General features: G+C 39.0%; 1 protein-coding gene and 1 pseudogene across 2 annotated transcripts in view; one reads left to right on the top strand and one right to left on the bottom strand.

Moving 5' to 3' along the window:
* RNF182 (ring finger protein 182) overlaps positions 1-22,783 on the bottom strand; it is a 30,146-nt gene extending 7,363 nt beyond the window's left edge. The window contains exon 1 of one of the 2 annotated variants that reach the window (XM_027602947.2): positions 22,730-22,783. The gene's annotated coding sequence lies outside the window, so the exon portion shown is untranslated. Of the gene's footprint in view, positions 1-6,659; positions 6,735-22,729 lie in introns of those variants that run through there. The other variant, XM_027602948.2, reaches the window with a different exon arrangement.
* Positions 11,515-12,085, top strand: LOC113927227 (annotated as a pseudogene).
* Positions 22,784-24,398: the final 1,615 nt, after the last annotated feature.

Raw genomic sequence — 24,398 nt, 5'->3', positions numbered from 1 at the left:
ACCTTCTTATTTGGTTATTTTTCTATTGGATTGCTGGGCTTTTCTGGTCAGTTCGTAAACGCCGTCACGAGACATATTAAACTCTGTCCTCCGTATTGCAAACACTTGCTCAAATTTTACCATTTATTGGCTTTGCTTAATATCTTTTGAAATGCAGAATATCTTACTCTTTGGACAGTCATATGTTTATCCTTTCTCTTGTAGCTTCTAGGTCTCCAATCTTAATACTACTCCTAATATTGTATGTGTGGTTATTTTCTTACAAAGTTTGTCTTGCTTTATTTTTAACTTGTTTTCAGCTTTATATACGGTATATGATACAATCCTAATTTTATTTTCTTCCAAATTTGGACATTTATCTTTGGCAAGGAAATAACCCATTTCTTCTGGTTTTTCAAGTTCGTTGCCATAGCGTTGAATACAGTTATCTCTGCTGTCTTTTTTGATTCGTTCCTGCCTCTCTGATTACATGTTTATTCTCGTTTCTGGTCTCACAAATTTTTTACTCTTTATTTCCTAATCAAACACATAAATCTTTGTATCTATTTTGTTGTTTCAAGGAACTGTTGTATGTATTTGTCCTTTACCTTATTTTTTGTTTTATTAACTTTGGCTTTTATCTTTATTTTTCCCTCTAATTTATGTTAGTTTTGTCATTCTTTTTTCTCACTTCATAATAAGAGTACACTTTGTCTTTATTCTTAATGAAAACACCTAAAGGCTGTAAAAATTTCCACTAGCTACAGCTTTCACCGTATTCCACAGCTTTTGCAATAAACTGTGCTCCTTTGATTGATTTCTAGATATCCTGTAAATTGACTTTTGTTTTCTCCTTTGATGCTAGGGTTGAAAAGAATGTTTTTAAGTTTCCAAATAGTAAAGGTTCTTTTTACTACCTCCTGTTATTTATTTCTAATATTACTGGATTCTGATCAGAGAACAGGATCTATAAAAATCCTTTTTCCTTTGAATTTGCTAAGGTCATCCTTGTGGTCAAGTATATGATCAAGTTTTGTAAGTGATCCAGAAAACGAATGTTCTGTACTGAAGGGATCTAAAGTGTCACATATCCACTGAATCCATTTTTATTTATTCAATTTCTCCATCTCAGGGTTCTATACAAGGTTAATACAGGTTGAGACAAGCAAGAGATGTTTATTAAAGTGTCTCATAACTATATTTGCATTTCTAATACTTTTGCTTTATAGATTTAGTGGCTATGTTATCCTATATATACAGGTTTATTTACCTCCCTCATAAACTGTGCCTTTTAAAAAGTATTATGTAATGTCTTTCCTTATCCTACTTATGTCATTAACTTAAATACTACCTGTATAACCCTCATATTGCTAGTTCTTCTGACTCTCTGTCTTTGCCTGGGATCTTGGTCCATCCTTTTATGTTGGCTTTCTATCACTTTGTTTCAAGTGTTTTTATATAAACACCAGGTAACTGGGTTTTGCTTATTAACTCAGTCTAATAGTATCAAATGTTTCATCGGGAAAATTCAGTTCATTTTCATTTTGGTTAAAAATTAGGTGATGGCATCTCTGATTCTAACAGAGCAGCAGATTTCTTTTACCCTACAGGGAAATGGCAGCTTGCGCATGTATGTGGCTTTTAGGCTGCTGATTTTCTGTCTCCATGGTCTACAGAAGTTACTCTACCATCTCTAGCACACTGTGTCATCCGTGAGAAATCGGGGGCTGATCTGATACTTCTTAATGGTAGGTAATTTGGGGGCACCTGAGTGGCTTAGTCAGTTAAGCGTCTGCCTTCAGCTCAGGTCACGATCCCAGAGTCCTGGGATCGAGCCCCGCATTGGGCTCCTTGCTCAGTGGGGAGTCTGCTTCTCATCTCCCTCTGCCCCTGCTCATGTGCGCGCGTGCTCTCTCTCTCTCTCTCACTCAATCTCTCAAATAATTTTTTTTTTAAATTTAAAAAATGGTAGGTAATTTGTTCTTTATGCCTGGAAGCTTCCAAGATTTTGCTTTTTATTCGTAAGAGTACAAGCACTTTCCTAGTATCTACAGAGATTTTTTTTTTCATAAATCTTGGCTGGAACTTAATGAGCCATTTGAATTTATAGACTCAAGTCCTGATTTTTAAGCTCAGAAAATTTGTTTCTTGTATTTATTTAATTACCGCCTTTCCTCCATCCGTTTCTTTTCCTCCTTCTGGCTTTCCTGTTACTCACATGTTCTATTTCCTAGACCCCTTTTCGCTTGTGATTTCCATCCTTTATTTTTGTTCCGTGCTTTCAGATTCTTCCACTTGACTTACCAGGCTACTAATTCAAGCCTCAGGAATGATCATCACCTCCTTTAATTCATTTACTGAACCACTTGATTGAAAAATCACACATTTCATCTCGAGGAAGTCTTTTTGTACTGCATTTAAATCTCCTTATGTGCTCTTACTATTTTTTGTCAGGTTGTCATCTGTCTCCAGCTGCTGCTCTATGGCATTAACCACGTGTTCTATCTGTTCTCATAGACTGTCTTCTCTTTGGCGGTGGTGCCATTCCTGGTGCCATTACTTCTCTTTGTCCTATCACTGGGGCTCAGGTCTGACTGTTGGAGGACCCATGTGGCTGCACTTCTATAAGTAGTGGGAGCACGGTGGTCTCTATTCCTGTACAGCACCTCCTCCTGTAGCAGTAGGACAGTGGGCAGGCACCAGGGCCATGCCAAGACACCAGGAGGGAAGACTTTATGCTCCAGAGCCTCCTCAGACTCTTCCAGCCTCCCAAACAGGAGGACTCAGCCCAAGTATTCGTTTTCTCCTTGGTCTCTTACAGGACACACACACACACACACACACACACACACACACACAGATACAATGGAGTGAGATTTTTCAATCCCTCAACCTCTGTGGATCAAGCTCTATATCGTATCCCATGCATTCTGACCCTCCCCCAGGACTCATCAGATGCCCATCTTTATTGCCAGCCCAGCCCAGTCCAGGAAGAAAGCCCCCCCCCTCCCCGTTCCCTTTCACCCTCAACTTCCACGCAGCTCAAGGCTTCACTGCACTGAGTGCTCAGCTGGCTCCAGGAATGGTCTGGGTCGGGAGAGGCAAAGGAGAATTGAGAATGGCAGGATAGTGAGCCATTTTACGTAGCTACCTCCCCAGAATCCTCAACCAACTATAATTCCTGGATTTCTTTTTCAAATACTTATCCAGTTGGGAAATGTGGGAGTTTGTGATAAAAGCTTCATTGGGGGGAAACATAGCAGTCCTCATAATGTTCAGTGACTACTCTGTAAAGATACTGATATTTATCTCTAAGTTCATAACGATTTTTGAAATTCAGTTTTTAAAAAACTTTGTCCTTCTGCATATTCTTTCGTTTTCTTTCTTCTATAGCAAACCCCAAGAACACATAAACTTGACACCCAAGAGTATCAGAATCCTTTTTTTCTTTGGCTATCTCGCCAAAATAATACCTCTCAAGGTCTACTTTTTATTTCAGAGACTTGTATTAGCACATACCAGTTATATCAAAAAGCCACTAGATAAGAATTATTCATATTTTTCTATTTCAAATATTCATATATACTTTTAAAAACTTAAGACTATTTGTGGTCTTTCCTGTTTGGGTCTTGGGCTATTTTGGGTCTTCTTCCCCGACTTTTAGTGATATAACACTTCCATTTCAATTTTAAATTTATTAGTAGACCATTTTACTTAACTATCCTTTGCCCTTCCCCTATCACGTGTAGTAGATTGCACACAAATAGGGTTGTAATAATTCTCCACAGCCCTTTGCAAAGTGACTTTTCCTTCATCTCAATAGGTGGAGGAATCTGCTTCCCTACCCCTGAAATCTAGGCTGGCCTTTTGACTTGCTTTGACTAACAAAGTTGAGTGACTTTGTGAGAGTTCTGAACCCTGACCTCGGGGTGCCTTGTGGCTTCTGCTCTTGCCCTCTTGGACACTGGGATGGCATGTGAAGAAGCCCAGGCTAGTCTCCTAAAGATGAGAAGCTCAGACAAAAGCCAGCACCAACACCAACATCAGTCATGTGAATGAGACCATCATCAAGCAACCAGCCTCTGTTGAACTGCCAGGGATTATAGCCATGTGAATGACCCCAAGACAGATCAGCTGAAGAATCATCCCTACTGAACCCAGTAGAATATATTGATTCACAGAATCATAAGTAAAATGGCTGTTATATTAAGCCACCATGTTTTGAAGTGGTTTGCTTTACAATAATAAACAACATGTCATGCGAAACTATCCCTTTCTGACCTAATTCAAAACTAATCTCTGTCTAAAGAAATTATTTTCCTCATTTATCATGGCCATCACTCCTACCTTGAAGATTTACTTTCTTATGTACTCTGAAGCTGCCTAACCCTGCAGCTCTGGCAATTTTTGTTTGTGTTAGAAAATTCTTGGTCAAAATATAGTTCTTGTATTTTTTCTATATATAAACTTTTATAATTTTTTTTACCATAGTTTCTGGTAATTAGTCTATGTGCTGTGGAAGCAAGCACATAGTTTCTGTTAATTAAAAGAATCTCTCTAAGAAGCTCAAAAATTTTAGAAATATTGCATAACCTTCCCAACAGTGAAGGGCATTTATAATCCCCATTTAATAGATGTGTAAAGGCCCATAGAAGGTAACTGGTTTCTCCAAGATTCCATAAGTCAGGACAAAGGAGCATCAAAAAATAAGCTGTCACTGTGATCTTATTTTTGGCCTATCCAGGGCTCTATTCTATGTATCACTCTACTGTCTGTACAAGTTAATTTTCTATGTCTCAGGGTGAGTTGAGGTTCTTCAAAGTCTTTCACATACAGGTTTCATTTAGCCTGAATCATGCTCCCAGAGTCCATCAACCATTTTAATTTGGCACCAACAGGACAAGTTATATTTTCTCCCCTTATGAAACAGCAACAACTGCCAGGTTTCAACTCATTTCCTGGATCCTCCTCCCATCCTGGAAAATAAACATTATTAACATTGCTTTCTCCATGATGAGTCAAGATATTTTAAAGGGCTCTCTAATAAAAAAAAAAAAAAACCTGATACAAACTAAGGTATCATCATTTCCATGATCTATGGTTTCTGTTTTTAGAGTTGGTGCTAACGATTCGCTTCTGCCTTTAATTTCTTCTTTTGCAAAAGGAGCCTCGAACTCCAAACACTGTCATTTCATGAGCATTGCTTTTTATGACAGCCTAAATTCTTTGACTAATAATTATATCCCCCAACATACAGGAAAGATTTGGGCACTAGAACACCATTCTTCTTTGTGAATGATCAAGGGAGAACATTGGTTTTGGAGTTTTTTTAAAAATATATTTATTTAGGGGCACCTGGGTGGCTCAGTCATTAAGTGTCTGCCTTCAGCTCAGGTCGTGATCCCAGGGTCCCAGGATCGAGCCTTGCATCGGGCTCCCTGCTCCATGGGAAGCCTGCTTCTCCCTCTCCCAACCCCCCTGCTTGTGTTCCCTCTCTCGCTGTGTCTCTCTCTGTCAAATAAATAAAATCTTTAAAAAAATATGTAAATATATTTATTTACCTGAGAGAGAGAGACCGAGAGAGGGAAACAAGCAGACTCCCTGATGAGCGCAGAGCCTGACATGGGTTTCAATCCCAGGACCCTGAGATCATGACCTGAGCCAAAATCAGGAGTTGGACGCTTAACCGAATGAGCCACCCAGGCACCCCAAAAACATTGGTTTTTAAACTCAGCTACTGACAAATGACACACCCTTGCCATCCATCTCGCTAATGCCAAATCTCTCATTCACAAAAACCAAATCTTAGTGTCTGTGGTACTTGAATCTCAAATTAAGCTGAAACCATACATGTGGCATCTACCTTTAAGAAAGTCCAGTTTTGAGGCGTCTGGGTGGCTCAGTTAAGTGACTGCCTTTGGCTCAGATCATGATCCCAGGGTTCTGGGATTGAGCCCCACGGGGGGCTCCCTGCTCAGGGGGAAGCCCACTTCTTCCTTTCCCCTGCTTGTGCTCTCTCTCTCTCTCAAATAAAAAAAAAAAAAATCTTTTTAAAAAAAGTCCAGTTCTTTCATCTAGAGATTTGTAACTTGGCTTCCAGTTAAAGTTTGAAAAACTCTCATTATCATTAATAATTACGAATCACCAAAATGTTGGTCTCAGCCCCAGTTATAGTTCTCCCTTGGGAAACATTAGCAATATTTGAACTTTCTTAAGTTCAGGTTTTTGCTATTACGGCTTTTCATTAAAAACAATCTTTTTTGTTCTAATAAAAGGCTATACCTTAGAAAACCCTAAAAGGATAGGCTCAACAGATAGCAAGCACTCATTCTTAAAGGATCAACAGCTGACTCTAAATGAATTTAACCTGCAACACCAATAACCCTTAATGGTTGTTTAGCGGCATACTGAGAATTCCAGAAACTTCCCTCAAAGATTAAAACTCTTATTTTACCCCTCCTCCAAGACCAAGCAATTTAATTTGATAGAGAATCATAATCTATTGGAATACAGCCAAATTAATGATCTAGAATTCCAGGCAATTAATTTTGGATAAGAAGCTACTATTTATACATATGGAGAGATTAATGATGCATTCTTTGATGCTTAAAATCTTATGATGCTAGGGTTTTAAACCAATGAATGTCCAGCAACAAGGGGGGAAAATAGGTACTCCTCACCCTATGCATAGTTATCCACATTTGCAACCTCCGGGCCCTGGATGTACAGGAGCATGACCATCACTTTCAGGCAGTCTGAAATGGAAACACATAGGGATCTGGAATCAGGAGACCTATATTTGCGGGCTGGCTCTGATATTGACTGGTTATGTGATTTTGAGCTAAAAGATCAAGAACACTGCCTCACAAGGTTGTCATGAGGATTCAATGAAATATATAGGCATAAATATCCTGCAAAAATAAGCACTATATGGGTGCTATAAGAAATTTAGAAATAACGTATCCATTGATATTTTTAAAGTACTGCAGTCTTCTAAACTGGTGGTACATAGAAGACTCCACATTGAATGCAGTACCAAAAGAGACACAGGTTTTGTCTCTAGATAGAGCACACTGCAAGTAAAGCATAATCTTTTTGCAATTTTTCAATTCATAATATGAAGTCAACACTACCTGATGAATTAAAAGAAAAATTTCATTATGTTTTTCTTATTTATTCTATCTACATGAGGCATTAACAGATAATGAAGAAGTCTTATAAGTTTAGATTGTTTGCTTTGTACCTTCCTCTTTACTTGGAAGGGGCAAAGATATGATTTAAGAAGATCAAGGGCTGCAAATTACATTATTAAAAGTGACTGAATCCTTTCCCATTAAACAGATCTCTTTGCTATTAATGCCTTCCTCCATAATTTCCATTGGCCAAGGCTTTAATAAAACTCTCTAACCATATCAAGAAAGAATAAAATATCTAAAGAAACTAACATTTGTACCATTTCTACAATTTCAAACTTAGGTGGAAGTAGCTTAATTATTGTGATGCCAATTTCTTTGTACCATTTCTACAATTTCAAACTTAGGTGGAAGTAGCTTAATTATTGCGATGCCAATTCCAGCAAATGAAACTAATATTACACACACACACACACACACACACAAATATTCCTTCTTCTTCCAAACCAATGTAACTACCTTTCTTTAGGAAGACAGAAGTAATATATCTACTTGTCAAAAAACAATACGGTTATGCTCCAGAAACCATTTTGAAAATCAAAGACTTTTGATATATTTTTATCAGTGTATTAGTACAATTACTAATTGTATACTAGTATACATTTACAATGTATACTATATTATATTATAATGTACAATTAGTACAAATACTAATTGTAATTACTAATTACTAATACAACTAAAGTTGTATCAACTGCTATGGAAACTCACTCAAAAGAGCAACAGTTGGGTTTAATTCTTGATAGACTCATGATCTAGCTCTCTCTTGTCACTGTCTCCTTCATTTAATCATTCAACAAGTATTCTCCTCAGGCCTATTTTGTGTCAGGCTAGATGCCAGATGCTGGGGATGCAAAGACAAATAGGATGAAATTTCTGAAAGCAGAAACCGATTATAAAAATGGATCCTTTTCTGTCCTCATCTTATTTCACCTCTCAAGAGCCTTCTACCCAAAGACCACCCCTTTCCTCCTGAAACCCTCTCTTCTCATTGCTGCAGCGATTGAAGCACTGTTCCAGCTCTCTTGCTGACCGCTTTTTCTCAGTGTTCTCTGCCAGTTCCTCTTCTCTCAAATCTCTAAATGTTGGAGCATCCTGGCACTTGGCCTTGAGCCACTGTTCTTCTCTGTTTGCAATCTTTCCCTTGGATTGTCTCATCTACTCCAACAGCTTTAAATACCATCTGACAACTCCCCCCAGTTTTATATCTGCAGCTCATACCTTTCTTCTGGGTTCCAGACTGCCTACTGAACACCACCACCTGTATTCTTACAAATATTTCAAATTTGGGGCACTTGGGTAGTGCAGTCGGTTAAGCATCCAAGTCTTGACTTCGCCCAGGTCATGATCTCAGGGTCATGAGATCGAGCCCCGCGTGGAGCCCAGTCAGGATGGAGTCTGCTTGACTTTCTCGCTCTTCCTTTGCCCCTCCCCACCCGCCACTTTCACACTCTTTCTCTCTCTCCAAAAGAAATAAATCTTTAAAAACATATATTTCAAGTTTAACCTAAGTCTAAGACCAGTCTTAGTTTTCATCTCTGACTCCCACCCAACACAGTTTTCCCATCATAACAAAAAGGCACCACCATTCTCTCAGTTTTTCAGCCAAAATGACTCCAACTAGGAGTCATCTTTGATTCTACACTGTGTCTCATCCTCACATCCAATCTATTAGCAAGTCAAGTCAATTCTGCTTCCACAGCATGTCTCTCATCTTCCACCTTCATGTGACCTTCAACCTTGTCCACTATAACACTGCCTCCTAACTATTCTTCCCACTTCCAAGCTTGCCCCACTACAAACTGTTTTCCTTACAATAGCCAAAAGTGAGTTTCCAAAAATATAAATTAGATTATATCTATTTCGTATTCCATTGTTTTCCGCTAAGTACAGGTTAAAATCCAAACTCCATACAGCAAGGCACTACGGTGTGGCCCCTGCCTTCTGTCCAGTCCCACCTTGAACCGCTGTCCACACTGCCTTCCTGTCACATAAGGCTTTGTTAAGTTCCGTGAACAGTCCAAGCTCTTTTCTACTTTAGGCTATGTCCTTGATGTGAATTGTCCTTGCCAAGCTCATTCTCCTTTACAGATCTCAACTTCAGTACAAAGTCTTCAAGGAGCACCTGCCTAATTACCTCATTTTTAAAAATTCCTTGCCATTGGGACGCCTGGGTGGCTCAGTCGGTTAAGCGTCTGCCTTCGGCTCAGGTCATGATCCCAGGATCCTGGGATTGAGTCCTGCATCAGGCTCCCTGCTCAGCGGGGAGCCTGCTTCCCCTCTCCCTCTGCCTGCCACCCTCCCTGCTTGTGCTCTCTCCCTCTCTCTCTGACAAATAAATAAATAAACAAAATCTTAAAAAAAATCAAAATTCCTTACCATTTATTTTCTATCATAGCACCATTTTCTTTCTTCAACAACCTTCCACAAGCGCAATTTAACTAATTTGTTTGTCTGCCCTCAATCTCCACTACTGGAACGTAATTTCTAAGAATACAAGAGCCTTTGATACATTGTTTATCACTATAGCACAAGCACCTATCAGAAGCCAGCCCAGAGTAACTACCTGCCAAATAAATAAATATACTGAATGATCTCCAAGATTCCTCTGCTCTCCATCCATCCATGATAGTGTACCGCACCCTCCGGAGGATGTGACAAAGTCAGCACTTTGTCTTGATGGTCCTGAATGCCATACATTTTTAACCTAGATTTTTTAATTATAAATCTAGGGGTGCTTGGGTGGCTCAGTCGGTTGGGCAACTGCCCTCGGCTCTGGTCATGATCTCAGGGTCCTGGGATCGAGCCCCGCATTGGGCTCCCTGCTCCGCGGGAAGCCTGCTTCTCCCTCTCCCACTCCCCCTGCTTGTGTTCCCTCTCTCACTGCGTCTCTGTCAAATAAATAAAAGCTTTAAAATAAATAAATAATAAATCTAATACCCCATCATTTCCACAAAGAAATATTGAATCTGATCAGCTGAACTTCCCAAAAATCTTTAACTATAAAATATGTACGTCAAAATATTCATAAATCATAGCATCTGGGAAGCCTTTAATATATGTTGAACAAATGAATGAATTCCTTTATCTTCACCACTGAAAATCTGCAGTTTTCATACATATTTGTCTGCTGTCAGCATCAGGTGTAGGCTCAAAGATATGCATTAGTAGCAGTTATAGGATACAAATCCTTTAGGACTGTTGCTCTGTAAATGTCCGGACAGCAACCTGACAAGGTATATGTTGTCTTTAAGACTTTATCATTTTCTCTAAACGTATCTTTATATACTTAGCAAAACAGTCATCATTACTATATCTAAATACAGCTTTCTCAAAATTATTATAGACAACAAAAGCTAGAAAGATGTTATTTTTATAATATTACTCTAAAATAAGAACAAAGTGACAAAAATATTTTTCCATTTCATCTTTCCCCAAAGTGTTTTGCTCACTTCCCATAATTCTAAATGATCTATCATCTCTTCCCCAGCATTAATAAAAATGTTTAAAATACCTCCTGAAAGGGAATATATTTACAGTTACCAAAGTCCAACTGCGCTCTGACTCAGCAAAATGAGAACAATCCAGTTAATGAAATGCTTCAATTAATAAGGGGAAAAAAGGTTTATAAAGGGGAAAATATCACTTTCTAAATCCTACCACATTTGCTGTATGTCTTAATTCAAGATTGGCAAGGAGAAGCAGAACTATAGTTAGATTTTATTGCATTTATTTGCCCTGAATGGCGTTTCTCAATAGGCTTTTCAGACTCAATCTTAATGACTATATCACCCCGCCACACGGCTACATAATGCATTACTGATTGACATACACTTGACGGTGAAGATTAGGGTACAGTGAAAAGCTGCAATTTTTTTTTGATGAAATAAAAGTGAGAGTTGTACAGGAAAAGAAGCACACTGTTAGGGAAGATAGTTTTATATTTATTACATATTAAGGTTAAGCAACTGTGTTGTGTGACAGACATATTAAACACTCATATTCTCAAAAGGCAAACCCAGAAGAGCACGGCTTTCTTATCAGCCCAGAAAATAATTGGCTTAGGGAAGCTTTTAAGTTATGAAAAAAATAAATTACTCTTTATTTTATGGTTGAGAGAAAAATACAGCTCAGCTGCTGGCATCCCTGAAGGTGGTCAGAATGAGTCTGGAAAATCTTCACGGAAAGGAGGGAAATGTGTAGTGGGACAAGAAATGTTAAATACAGAAGTAATGTCATAGAGTAGTCTGAAGCAAAGGACAGCCAGCAGAGACTGGGCCAACGCAGACAGGATGTAATGGAAGAGAAAAATAAACTGCTATTCACAAGAGTGCCGTGTGAAATGAGGAAGCAAAAGAAAGCAAGGATGCATGCAACCATGAAGTGAATGCTTAGTCTCAGAGATGAGAGGCTTAGAGAAGGATAGATTAAGACCCCTAAAAAGAAAGATCACAGTGCACTCAGGGAAAGAGAAGTCCCCCAACATCCCTCCTACCTATTCTTCCAATAAAACCCACAGCTGGGCCCACCTTACCACAACCTGGTTGATACTAACTTTATCAACCTTTCTAATAAAGCCAAACTCAACTTAAAACAGTCAAAGATGGACTGTCTGTATGCCAAGTGTATCCCTTATATAACTGCTGAAATTGAGAAATTGGGGCAGAAGTATCGAGTGGCTCTAAGGATTGTCAAGGATCCAAGATGTGAACAATTACCATGCACACACAAAGGAAGCAGATGACTGCTTAGTATAGGGAGTAACTCAACACGAGTGTTATACTGTGGCCACAGCTGACTGGGATCTTAAGGGAAGGATCCGGAAGATCCCTGGAGTTCCCATCAGGGACATTTCTAACCATAGGTACAACACTGAGCAGATGCCAATTGATTATGGAGCCCCTCGGTTCTAATTCTTAATAGAGTTCCTCTGCCTTCTTTTACCAACTTTTCCTGTTACCAATTCTTACAGCATTATGCTATAGCATGAATTATTATTCCACTTACTCATTTGCTTTGTTATGAGCTGAGTATGGTTAAACAGACTCACTTTCTGATGTTGTTTTGAAACTGGTATTTTGTATCATTTTAAAATTTGTTGCATCTTTTTATAAATCAGATGACTGCCACAAATAAAATTAAATTAAATTAAAATAAATAACTACTGAGAGATAACTTTCAGAAAGCTTTAAACCCATCTTCAAATCAAGAAATCAATCCCATTTGCAACTGCACCAAAAACAATAAGATACCTAGGAATAAATCTAACTGGAGAGGTAAAAGATCTGTACTCTGAAAACCATAGAACACTTATGAAATAAATTGAAGAGGACACAAAGAAATTGAAAAGCATTTGATGCTCATGGATTAGAAAAACAAACACTGTTAAAATGTCTATACGACCCAAAGCAATCTACACACTTAATGCAATCCCTATCAAAATACCACCAGCATTTTTCACAGAGCAAGAACAAGCCTAAAATTTGTATGGAACCACAAAAGACCCCAAATAGCCAAAGCAATCTTGAAAAAGAAAAACAAAACTGGAGGCATCACAATTCCAGACTTCAAGTTACATTACAAAGCTGTCGTCATCAAGACAATATGGTACTAAAAAAAAAAAAAAAAAGACAATATGGTACTGGCACAAAAACAGACACGTAGATCAATGGAACAGAATAGACAACTCAGGTATAGACCCACAACTATATGGTCAACTAATCTTTGACAAAGTAGGAAAGAATATCCAGTGGAAAAAAGACAGTCTTTTCAACAAATAGTGTTGGGAAAACCAGACAGCAACATGCAGAAGAATGAAACTAGACCACCTTCTTACACCATACAAAAGAATAAATTCAAAATGGATGAAAGACCAAACTGTGACAAAGGAAACCATCAAAGTCCTAGAGAAAAAAAAAAAACAGAAAGCACCTGCGTTCTAAGAAGTAAGCAACTTCTTACTAGACATGTCGCCAGAGGCAAGGGAAACAAAAGCAAAAATGAACCATTTGGACTTCATCAAGATAAAAAGCTTCTGCACAGTGAAAGAAACCATCAACAAAACTAAAAGGCAGCCTACGGAATGGGAGAAGATATATGCAAACAACGTATCTGATAGTTAATATCCAAAACATATAAAGAACTTATCAAACTCAACACCCAAAAAATAAATAATCCAGTTAAGAAATGGGCAGAAGACAGGAATAGATACTTTTCCAAAAAAGACATCCCGATGGCCAACAGACACATGAAAAGATGCTCAACATCACCCATCATCAGGGAAATGCAAAGCAAAACCACAATGAGATACCACCTCACACCTGTCAGAACGGCTAAAATTAACACACAAGAAACAAGAGGTGTTGGCGAGGATGCGGAGAAAGGGGAACCCTCTTGCATTGTTGGTGGGAACGCAAACTGGGGCAGCCACTCTGGAGAACATTACGGAGGTTCCCCAAAAAGTTAAAAATAGAACTACCCTATGATCCAGCAACTGTACTACTAGGTATTTACCCAAAGAAGACAAAAATATTAATTCAAAGGGATACATGCACCCCGATGTTCACAGCAGCATTCTCAACTATAGCCAAACTATGGAGAGAGCCCAAATGTCCATCAAATGATGAATGAATAAATAAGATGCTATGTGTATATATATAATGAATATTACTCAGCCATCAAAAAGAATGAAATCTTGCCATTTGCAACAACATGGATAGAGCTAGAGAATATTATGCTAAGTGAAATAAGCCAGTCAGAGAAAGACAAATACCATATGATACCACTCATATGTGGAATTTAAGGAAAAAAACAGAAGAACATATGGGAGGGGGGTAAGGAGAGAAGGAAATAAACCATAAGAGACTCTTAACAATAGAGAACAAACTGAGGGTTGAAGGAGGTGGGTGGGGGCTGGACTAGCTGGGGGATGGGGATGAAGGAGGACACTCATTATGATGAGCTCTGGGTGTTGTATGTAAGTGATGAACCAATGAATTCTACTCCAGAAACCAATTTTGCTCTGTATGTTAACCACCTAAAATATAAATTAAAAAAAAAAAAACCACAAAAATAAAATAAACCCATCTTCAAAATCTTTTCACTGATCAACCAGTAGCCAGGGGCTCCATGAGTGACACAAGTACATTTAAAAGGTATCTCAAGGGCGCCTGGGTGGCTCAGTTGGTTAAGCGACTGCCTTCGGCTCAGGTCATAATCCTGGAGTCCCGGGATCGAGTCCCGCATCGGGCTCTCTGCTCAGCAGGGAGTCTGCTTCTCCCTCTGACCCTCTCCCGTCTCGTACTCTCTCTCTCTATCTCATTCTCTCTCTCAAATAAATAAATAAAATCTTTAAAAAAATAAAATAAAATAAAATAAAAGGTATCTCAAGAACATGAGGTGCTCCCTTCCCTTGGATTTTATTTTTATGTGTTAGAAAAAGTCAAAGTTGAAACATCTTATATTCCACAACAAATACAGAAATAGAAACATCAGAGCTCAGCGTGAGACACAGAGTTCCAAAAGTCATCTGCATGTGGGGGGTAACTGAAATCACCTAAATAAGAGTGGCAAACCCACGAGCTTCCCCAGGAAGTTAGAGTAACTTAGAAAGAGAAATGCTGAGGATATATAAACAAGATCTGGGAACACTGTTAATGGGCTGGGAAAAGAGAAGAGAGGAAAAGAATCATCAAGAAGATGAGAAGGAAAAAAAGAAAAAAGGTCATCTGTAAATCCAAGGAAAGAAAGGGTGAAGGGACGTGTCAGAGCAGCAAGCCTGCCAATTGGACAAACAATGAGAGGAGTCCACACATAACCATAAACATCTAAGGAGATGGGTCTGGGGTGAAAGTTTGGCCAGGGCAGAGAGAAAACGATGCATTTGAAGAGCTGAAGTAACGGAGAAAAGAAGCGAGGAAGAACATTATCAGAGCCAACTGAGCTAAGTGAAATATGGCCTGATGTATATCAAGAGAGAGTTTTTTGGTATGTACCAAAACTTGAGCTCTTCAAATATGCCCGTTTTTCCCCCACGTGGCACTAATGAGAAAACATATGGCATGAAATCTAATTTCACATTGTAGGCTAATGAAATAATGCTGCATTCTGAACTTTTAAATGTCAGTCTGGCTCCACACCAGGTGACCTTGTCATGCTAAAAGCAAGTCTATTAACCGAGCTCCAAATACGTAAAACTGCACAAAAGAATCTGATTTCTGAGTTTAACAGACAGTAAATGTTTTCCTTACCTAACAAAACTGAAAACTGTAGCGTCCTGGGCGGGACAGCGGCAGAAAGAGGCCCCTGCCTTGTTGGCTAATAAGCAGCAGGAAGGGCCGCTCTGCGGCAGCCCGGGGGCGCACACACACCGGGCGTTTGCCTTCCTGATGCGAGCCTGCCCCAGCGCCTACGCTGGCCGGCGGCCTGGCCAAAGCCTGCAGGCTTGGGCCATCCACACCGCAGCTCCGTCCTGAGCACCAGAGCGCCACATCAATGCAACAATCGGACAGACGGAGGGCTGGCTCTTGGCAGGCCACCCCCTCCAGGGAACTGCTCCGCAGACGACAGAAGGAACCACGACCCCAATCTTCCTGAGGAAGAAGGCCTATTTACTTAGCCTGGAGCTTCAGCCTGAGGCACAGGCTTCAAGCTTCCCACACCTCTGGACGGAGGCTCAGCAAACCCAGGGAACAGAAGCCGGGAGACACCATCCTCGCGCAGCCCTGGGGCCTTCCTACAGCTTCGAACTGTAGCCCCACAGGACTGTATGTACTTGCATACTTAACAGCTGCTGCCCGAGGGTCTGGCTCCCAGTCGGCCTGGAACTAGGTGTTAAACAAGATTCGTCCCCTTGATCACGGGCAGATCTGGGTACGTCCACATCAGTGAGGCCAATCAGGCCATTTAGACAGTCACAAAGGTTTGAAAGACAACCAGGAGCTAGGGCAGGTTTGAACAAGAAGGATCATCCCCTACACAAGGCCACTCCTTCAGGACTGGGAGAGGCAGCTACCGGTTAGACCTAATACACAGAAACAAACACAGAGAGTCCAGCAAAATGAAGAAATAGAGAAACACGTTCTGAACTAAAGAACAAGACAAAACCTCAGAAAAAGACCTTAATGATACAGAGATTAAGAAATCTACCTGATAACTCAAAATGATGGTCCAGAAAGATGCTCGCTGAACTTGGGAGAATGCATGAACACAATGAGAACTTCAACAAAAAGACGGAAAACATAGAAAAGTACCAAATGGAGGTCACAGAGCTGAAGAACAGAGTAAATGAACTGAAAAATACACTAGAGGGGTTCAACGGAAGGCTGGACGAGGCAGAAAGATCTACCAGTGCGTGCTGGAGGATAAAGCAATGGAACTCACCCACACAGAGCAACAAAAAGAAAAAAGAACTTTTAAAAACGAAGGTAACTTAAGGGATCTCTGCAACAACATCAGGTGGAATAAGTCAAATATCGGAGTCCCAGGAAAAGAAAAGAAAAAGGGGCAGAAAACGTACTTGAAGAAATAAAATCTCACTGGAAAAGGTAAATATATAGTAAAGGTAGTATATTAATGATGTATAAAGTTACTACACAGGTTAAAAGACAAAATTAGTATAATTAACTAAAACTACGATAATTAGTTAAGGGTTCCATAAAATAAAAAGATGTGAAAAAAGACATCAAAAGTATGGTAGGGGGAGTAAAATGTAGAGTCTGGCAGTGTTCAAATTTCAGTTGAACTCAAAGCAGACTGTTGTATGCCTAGGAAGTTATAAGTGAACTTTACCGTAAACCACAAAGCAAAAACTTAATACACAAAAGAAAAAATGGGAAAGAAATTGAAATGTAATAGTAAAGGAAGTCATCAAACTACAAGGGAAGAGAGAAGAAAGGAACAGAGAGGAACTACACAAACAGCCAGAAAACAATTAACAAGATGGCAATAAGCATATGCCTATCAATAATTATTTTAAATAATAAAAATGGACTAAATTTTCCAACCAAAAAACATGGGGTGGCTAAATGAATAATAAAACTAGATCCATCTGCCTATGAGACACTCACTTCAGAAGTAAGGACACACACTGCCAAGACTAATTCATGAAGAAACAGAAAATCTGTATAGAACAATTACTAGTAAGGAGATTGAATCAATAATCAAAAAACCTCAAAAACAAAAGTCCAAGGCCAGATGGCTTCAATAATGAACTCTACTAAACATTCAAAGATTTAATACCTATCCTTCTCAAATTCTTCCAAAAAACCGATGAGGAGGGAAAGCTTCCAAACTCATTTTATGAGGTCAGCATACCAAAACCAGACAAGGGTACCACACACACACACACACACACACACACACACACACACAATTACAGGTCAATATCCCTAATGAACATAATGCAAAAATTCTCAACAAAATACTAGCAAACTGAACTCAACAATACATTAATAGATCATATGCCATAATCAAGTGGGATTTACTCCAGCAAAGCAAGGTCAACACCTGTGAATCAATGTGATATGCCACATTAACAAAATTAAAGATAAATATCACATAAAGATAAATATCACATAATCATCTCAATAGATACAAAAAAAACACTTGACAAAGTTCAACACTGATTTACAATAAAAACTCTATGTTTTTATTGTAATAAAACTATGGAAGGACAGTAAATGCCTAAGGCCATATATGACAAAACCACAGCTAGTATCACAATTCTGAAAAGCTGAAAGCTTATCCTCTAAGATTATGAACAAAACAAGCCATTATTCCCACTGTTATTCACCATGGTGTTCAAAGTCCTAGCCACAACAATTAAGTAAGAAAAAGAAATAAAAGGCATACAAATTGTAAAGGAAGAAGTAAAACTGTCACCATTTGTAGTGATGACATGGCACTATAGATAGAAAACTAGAGATGCCGTCAAAAAAAACTGTTAGAATAAATGAATTCAGTAAGGTTGCAGGATAAAAAAATTAATATACAAATATGTATTGCATTTCTATACACTAATAATGAACTATCAGAAAATGAAATCAAGAAAACAATCCCATTTACAATCACATCAAAAAGAACAGAGAGCCCATAAATAAACCTGCGTTTATATGGACAATTAATTTGTGACAGAGAAGGCAAGAATATACAATATGTAAAGGACAGTGTCTTCCAACAAATGACGTTAGGAAAACCAGACCACTACATGCAAAAGAATGAAACTGGGCCACTATGTTATACCATACCAAAATCAACTCAAAATAGACTAAAGACTGGAATGTAAGACCCGAAACCATAAAATTCCTAGAATAAAACCTAGGCAGCAAGCTCCCTGACATTGGTCTTATGATGTTTTTCTCAAGATCTGGCCCCAAAGGCAAGAAAAAGGCAAGCAAACGTAAATGAGACTACATCAAACTAAAAAACTTCCGCATGGTGAAGGAAACCATCGACAAAATGAAAAGGCAACCTACTGAATGAGAGAAGATATTTGCAAATCATGTATCTGATAAGGGGTTAATATCCAAAATATATTTAAAAAAAAAACCTATGACCTAATAACGAAAACAAAACAAAAAAGCCTGAAGAATCTAATTTAAAAATGGGCAGAAGCTCTGAATAGAAATTTTTCCAAAGAAGACATACAGATGGGTAACAGACACATGAAAAGATGCTCAATATCACCAATCATCAGGGAAATGCAAATCAAAACCACAATAAGATGTCACCTCACACCTGTCAAAATGGCTAGTATCATAAAGACAAGAAATACCAAGTGCTGGCGAGGATGTGGAGAAAATGGAATCCTTGTGCACTGTTGGTGGGAATGTAAATTGGTGCAGCCATTATGGAAAACATACTGTTGGAGGTTCTTCAAAAAATTAAAAATAGAGCTACCATATGATCCAGCAATTCCACTACCGGATATCTAGCTGAAAAAAAAAATGAAAACACCAATTCAAAAAGATGCGTGCATTCTTATGTTCACTGTAGCATTATTTACAATAGCCAAGATATGGAAACAATCTATGTGCCTATCCATAGATGAATGAATAAAGATACGAGATATATATAGATAGAGATAGAGATAGTGGAACACTACTCAGCCATAAAAAAGAATGATATTTTACCATTTGTAACGACATGGATAGACCTTGAGGGAATTTGCTAAATGAAATAAGACAGACAAAAACCTACATGATTTCACTTATATTGGAATCTAAAAAATAAAAACAAATAAAACAAAACAAATCCCAGACTCATAGATACAGAGAGAGGTGGCTGGAGAGGGGAAAGGTGTTGAGGATAGGGGTGAATTCAACAACACTGTATTAACTTGCAAGATGACAGACAGTAACAAGACTTGTAGTGACCATTTTTGCAATGGACACAAATGTCAAATCACTCTGTTGTACACCTGAAACTAATATAATACTGTATGTCAATTATACCGCAATTTAAAAAAACCTACAACTGAGACATTCTGCCCCGGAGCTAACAGTACCTCCAAAGTTCCACATGACGGCAATGTGACTACCAAGAGACACCAGTGATAGGGTTCTCCTGGGTGTCTACAGGGTCTAAGTCTAGGAAGACTGAAATATCAAATATGCTTAATATCCATAATTTCATGATGATACTTAAACCAAAATGATCACCTCTGGAAGATGCTGAGAAACCAACTCCTTATTCTGAAAATAGATAAAGGGAAAGACTCAAGCCTTTATCCTGCTTTTCCTTTACAAACAGTTCCTTAGAGTAATCAATAATTGACGAGGTGAAATTCTTTACAGATGCACTTCAATTAATAAACAAAGAATGATAGAATTATTATATTATTTTGCAACCCCTAATGAAATAATTGGTTGTAGGTCAGGGGTTGGCAAATAATGGCTAGCGGGCCAAATCTAAGATGGTAAATAAAGTTTCATAGGAACACGGCCATGCCCATCATTTACATTTGCCTAAAGCTGCGGGCCCACTGCAATGACAGAGACCATATGGTCTGCAAAGCTGAAAATAGTCACTACCCAGCCCTTTATAGAAAAAGTCTGCTAATGCCTGATCTTAACGATAATTATCAATGGTTGCTAAAACCATTAGGCAAGATGCAGATGAGAATATTTATAATGGAGGGCTCAGGCTGACAATACCTGTGCTCACTGGTCAAAATTCACCCCACAAAGGTGAGGGACAAGGTATTATGTGCCCCCGATGCCAGGCATTAGAAAGCACATACCCTACCTCTGAAGTCTTCTTGCCAAAAAATTAAAAATCTGATCAAACCTCTGGTTCTAATTACCAGTTTACAGGAAATACAGCAAATAGAAAAATAAACTACACCATGGGGATACAATTAGTAAAAACTCATACTGTGGGAAATTCTACAGGCAAAGGATCTGGCTTCTTCAATAAATAAATTGCAAGGAAGAGTAAAAGGTGAACCTAAAGATTAAGAAGTCCTAAGAGATCTGAACCGACAAATATATGGGCAATTAATCTTTGAAAAAGCAGGAAAGAATACCCAAAGGAAAAAAGTCTCTTCAACAAATGGTGTTGGGAAAACCAGACAGCAACATGCAGAAGAATGAAACTGGACCACTTTCTTACACCCTACACAAAAATAGATGCAAAATGGATTAAAGACTCTAAACGTGAGACATGAAACCATAAAAATCCTAGAGGAAAACACAGGCCATAGGACATCAGCTGCAGCACATTCTTTTTAGATAGGTGTCCTGCTGCAAGGGAAATAAAAGCAAAAATAAACTATTGGGACTTCATCAAAATAAAAAGCTTGTGCACAGTGAAGGAAAAAATCAACAAAACTAAAAGGCAGCCTATGGAATGGGAGAAGATATTTGCAAATGACGTATCTGATAAAGCATTAGTATCCAAAACATATAGAGAATTTAATAAAACTCAACACCCAAAAAACAAGTAATCCAATTAAAAAATGAGAAGACATGAATAGACATTTTCCCGAAGAAGACATACAGGTGGCCAACAGACACATGAAAAGATGCTCAACATCACTCATCATCAGGGAAATGTAAATCCAAACCACAATGAAATATCACCTCACACCTTTCAGAATGGCTAGTATCATAAAGACAAGAAATACCAAGTGCTGGCAAGGATGCGGTGAAAGAGGAATCTACGTGCACTGCTGGTGGGAATACAAACTGGTGCAGCCACTCTGGAAATCATTATGCAGGTTCCTTAAAAAGTTAAAAATAGAACTACCCTACGATCCAGCAATTATACTGCTAGGAATTTACCCAAAGAAGACAAAAATACTAATTCAAAGGGATACATGCCCCTTGATGTTTACAGCAGCATTATCTACAATAGCCAAGATACAGAAATGGCCCCTGGGGCCATCAACTGATGAATGGACAAAGAAGAGGTGGTATCTATATATAATGGAATATTACTCAGCCATCAAAAAGAATGAGTTCTTGCCATTTGCAACAACATGGATGGAGCCAGAGAGTATAATGCTAAGTGAAATAAGCCAGTCAGAGAAAGACAAATACCGTATGATTTCATTCATATGTGGAATTGAAGAAACAAAACAAACACACAATGGGAAAAAAGGAGAGAGAGAGACGCAAACCAAGAACCAGACCCTTCGCTATAGAGAACACGCTGATGGTCACCAGAGGGGAGGTGCGTGGGGGGAAGGGCTAAATAGGTGATGGGGATTAAGGAGGGCACTTGTGATTCGCATCAGGTGTTCTACAGAAGTGTCGAATCACTATATTGTACACCTGAAACGAGTATTACACTGTATGTTAACTAACTGGAATTTAAATAAAAACTCAAAAGAGGCGAGCCTAGGTGGCTCAGTCAGTCTGAGCCTGCCTTTCACTCAGGTCGTGATCTCAGGGTCCTGGGATCAAGCCCCGAGTCAGTCTCCCTGCTCAGCCGGGAGCCTGCCCCTCCCTGCAGCTTGTTCTCTCTCGCTCTCTCACTCTCTTTCTCCAATAAATAAAATCTTTATAAAAAAAAAAAAGCTTGAAAGAAAAAAAAAGTCCTAAGAGATTTATCAACTAAATCATGTGCAGTTCTTATTTGGATTCTGATTCTCCCATACCAACTGGACAAAAAATTTACAAGACAATGGAAAATCTGAATACTAATCTGATATTTGATAGCAGTAAGAACTACTGCGCTGCTTCCTGGTGTGTTAACAGAGCTGTGATTAGACTCTTTAAAAAGGCAAGTCTCTTTACTGTTTTAAAGACACATACTAATGTAGTCACAGATGACATAATATGGCATCTGGGCTTTGTGTAAAGCAATCCAGTAGGGAGGGGACAGATAAATGAAGCGAGATTGGCCATATGTTATCGTAATTAGTAAAGAGGGATTCATTCTGCCATGTTTTCTACTTTTGAGTATGTTTCAGCTTTTGCATAATAAAAAGATAAATTAATACAATTAACAAAGCTGTCTTTACCTCCAACATGTGTGTTCGTGGATATTTTGTTTCTCCCCCTGTTCATCCACCATGTAGATCTGTTCATACCAAATATTTATTGAATACTTACTCTGTCATGGCCCCTCTGGTAGGTGCCGGCAACGGTCTTGTCTTCAAAGGATCTACAATGTAGAGGCGGAAGCCAGTGAGAAACTCAGCTATTATATGACTGAGGATTAAATGCTACAAGAGAGGGACCCAAAGCGTGCTAGGGGAACAAAGCAAAGGAGGAAGGAGCTACAGGTTTCTGTGTTCCTCTTTCCTACCTCTCAATATTATTTTGTAAGAGTTAGCCTATACTGATTTTCCAGTTTCTTCTCCTAAGGAATAAATAGACTGCCTTTCTGAGTGGCCCTGACTTACCAGAGGTTTTGAATCCCTCTTCCATGACTCCATGAAAGCGAAAGACTGGATTCTACCTCCACCTCATTCCCTGCAGGCCCTTAACACCTGTGGTGATGGACTCTCACAACCCCAAACTCCTACCTCTGCTCACTGCTGTCCTAACTCAGTCATGCTCACTGGTCATTAACAACCACACACACACACACACACACACACACACACTCACACGCATTGCAGTGCTAACCCCTCTTTTCACATCTTCACTAGTAACTCACCGGTCCACTGTGTGACTGAATGGTATGAAGAGTCCCCACATCCAGGGATCCCCTGGTATCACCAGAACGAAAGGGACACCAAAGGGGCAGAGGAAAAAGTGGGATTACATCAAACTGAAAAGCTTCCACACCGCAAAGAAACAACAGAGTGAAAGGCAACCTACAGAATGGGAGACAACGTTGGCCAACCATGTATCTGATAAGGAGTTAATATGCAAAATATATTAGGAACGCCTATGACTCAATAGCAAAAAACTAATAACCTAAAAAAACAAGCTAAGGATTCAAATAGACACATTCCCAAAGAAGATAACAGGTATGTGAAAAAATGTTCAGGGTTACTAATCAAGGAAAAGCAAATCCAAACCACAATATCACTTCACACCTGTCAGGTTGCAAGTATCAAAAATCAGAAAACATCAAGTGTTGACAAGGATGTGAAGAAATTGGCATCCCTGCATACTGCTGGAAGGAATGCAAAATGGCACAGCCACTATGAAAAACACGATGGAGGCTCCTCAGAAAGTTAAAAATAGAACTAGCTGGGTGGCACAGTCAGTTAAACATTTGACTCTTGGTTTCGGTTCAGGTCATGATCTCAGGGTCGTGAAATCGAGCCCCGCATGGGGCTCCACGCTCACCACAGAGTCTGCTTGGGATTCCCTTTTTCCCTGTCTTTCTGCCCCTCCTGCTCATGTGCTTGCATGCTCTCTCTCTCTCAAATAAATAACCTTAAAAAAAAAAAATACCCAGAACTACCATATTATCCAGCAATCCCGCTTCTGGGAATTCATCCAGAATTGAAATCAAGATCTTGAAGGGATATTAGCACCCTCTGTTCACTACAGTACTATTCACAAGAGCCAAGATATAGAAACAACCTAAATGTGTATCAACAGATGAATGGATAAAGAGGCATACAGAGAGAGAGAGTAGAATACTATTCAGCCGCCAAAAAAAGGAAATTCTACCATTTTCAACAACATGGATGAACCTTCAGGACACTCTACGAAGTGAGATAGACCACATTATAGTAAGTGAAATAAACCAATCACAGAAAGGCAATTCTGCGTGATTCCGCTTATATAAAGTCAAATTCATAGAATCAGAGTGGAATAG

Source organism: Zalophus californianus, chromosome 7 (assembly GCF_009762305.2).
Source record: "Zalophus californianus isolate mZalCal1 chromosome 7, mZalCal1.pri.v2, whole genome shotgun sequence".
Lineage (NCBI taxonomy): Eukaryota > Metazoa > Chordata > Mammalia > Carnivora > Otariidae > Zalophus > Zalophus californianus.
This window is presented reverse-complemented; position numbering and strand designations above follow the sequence as displayed.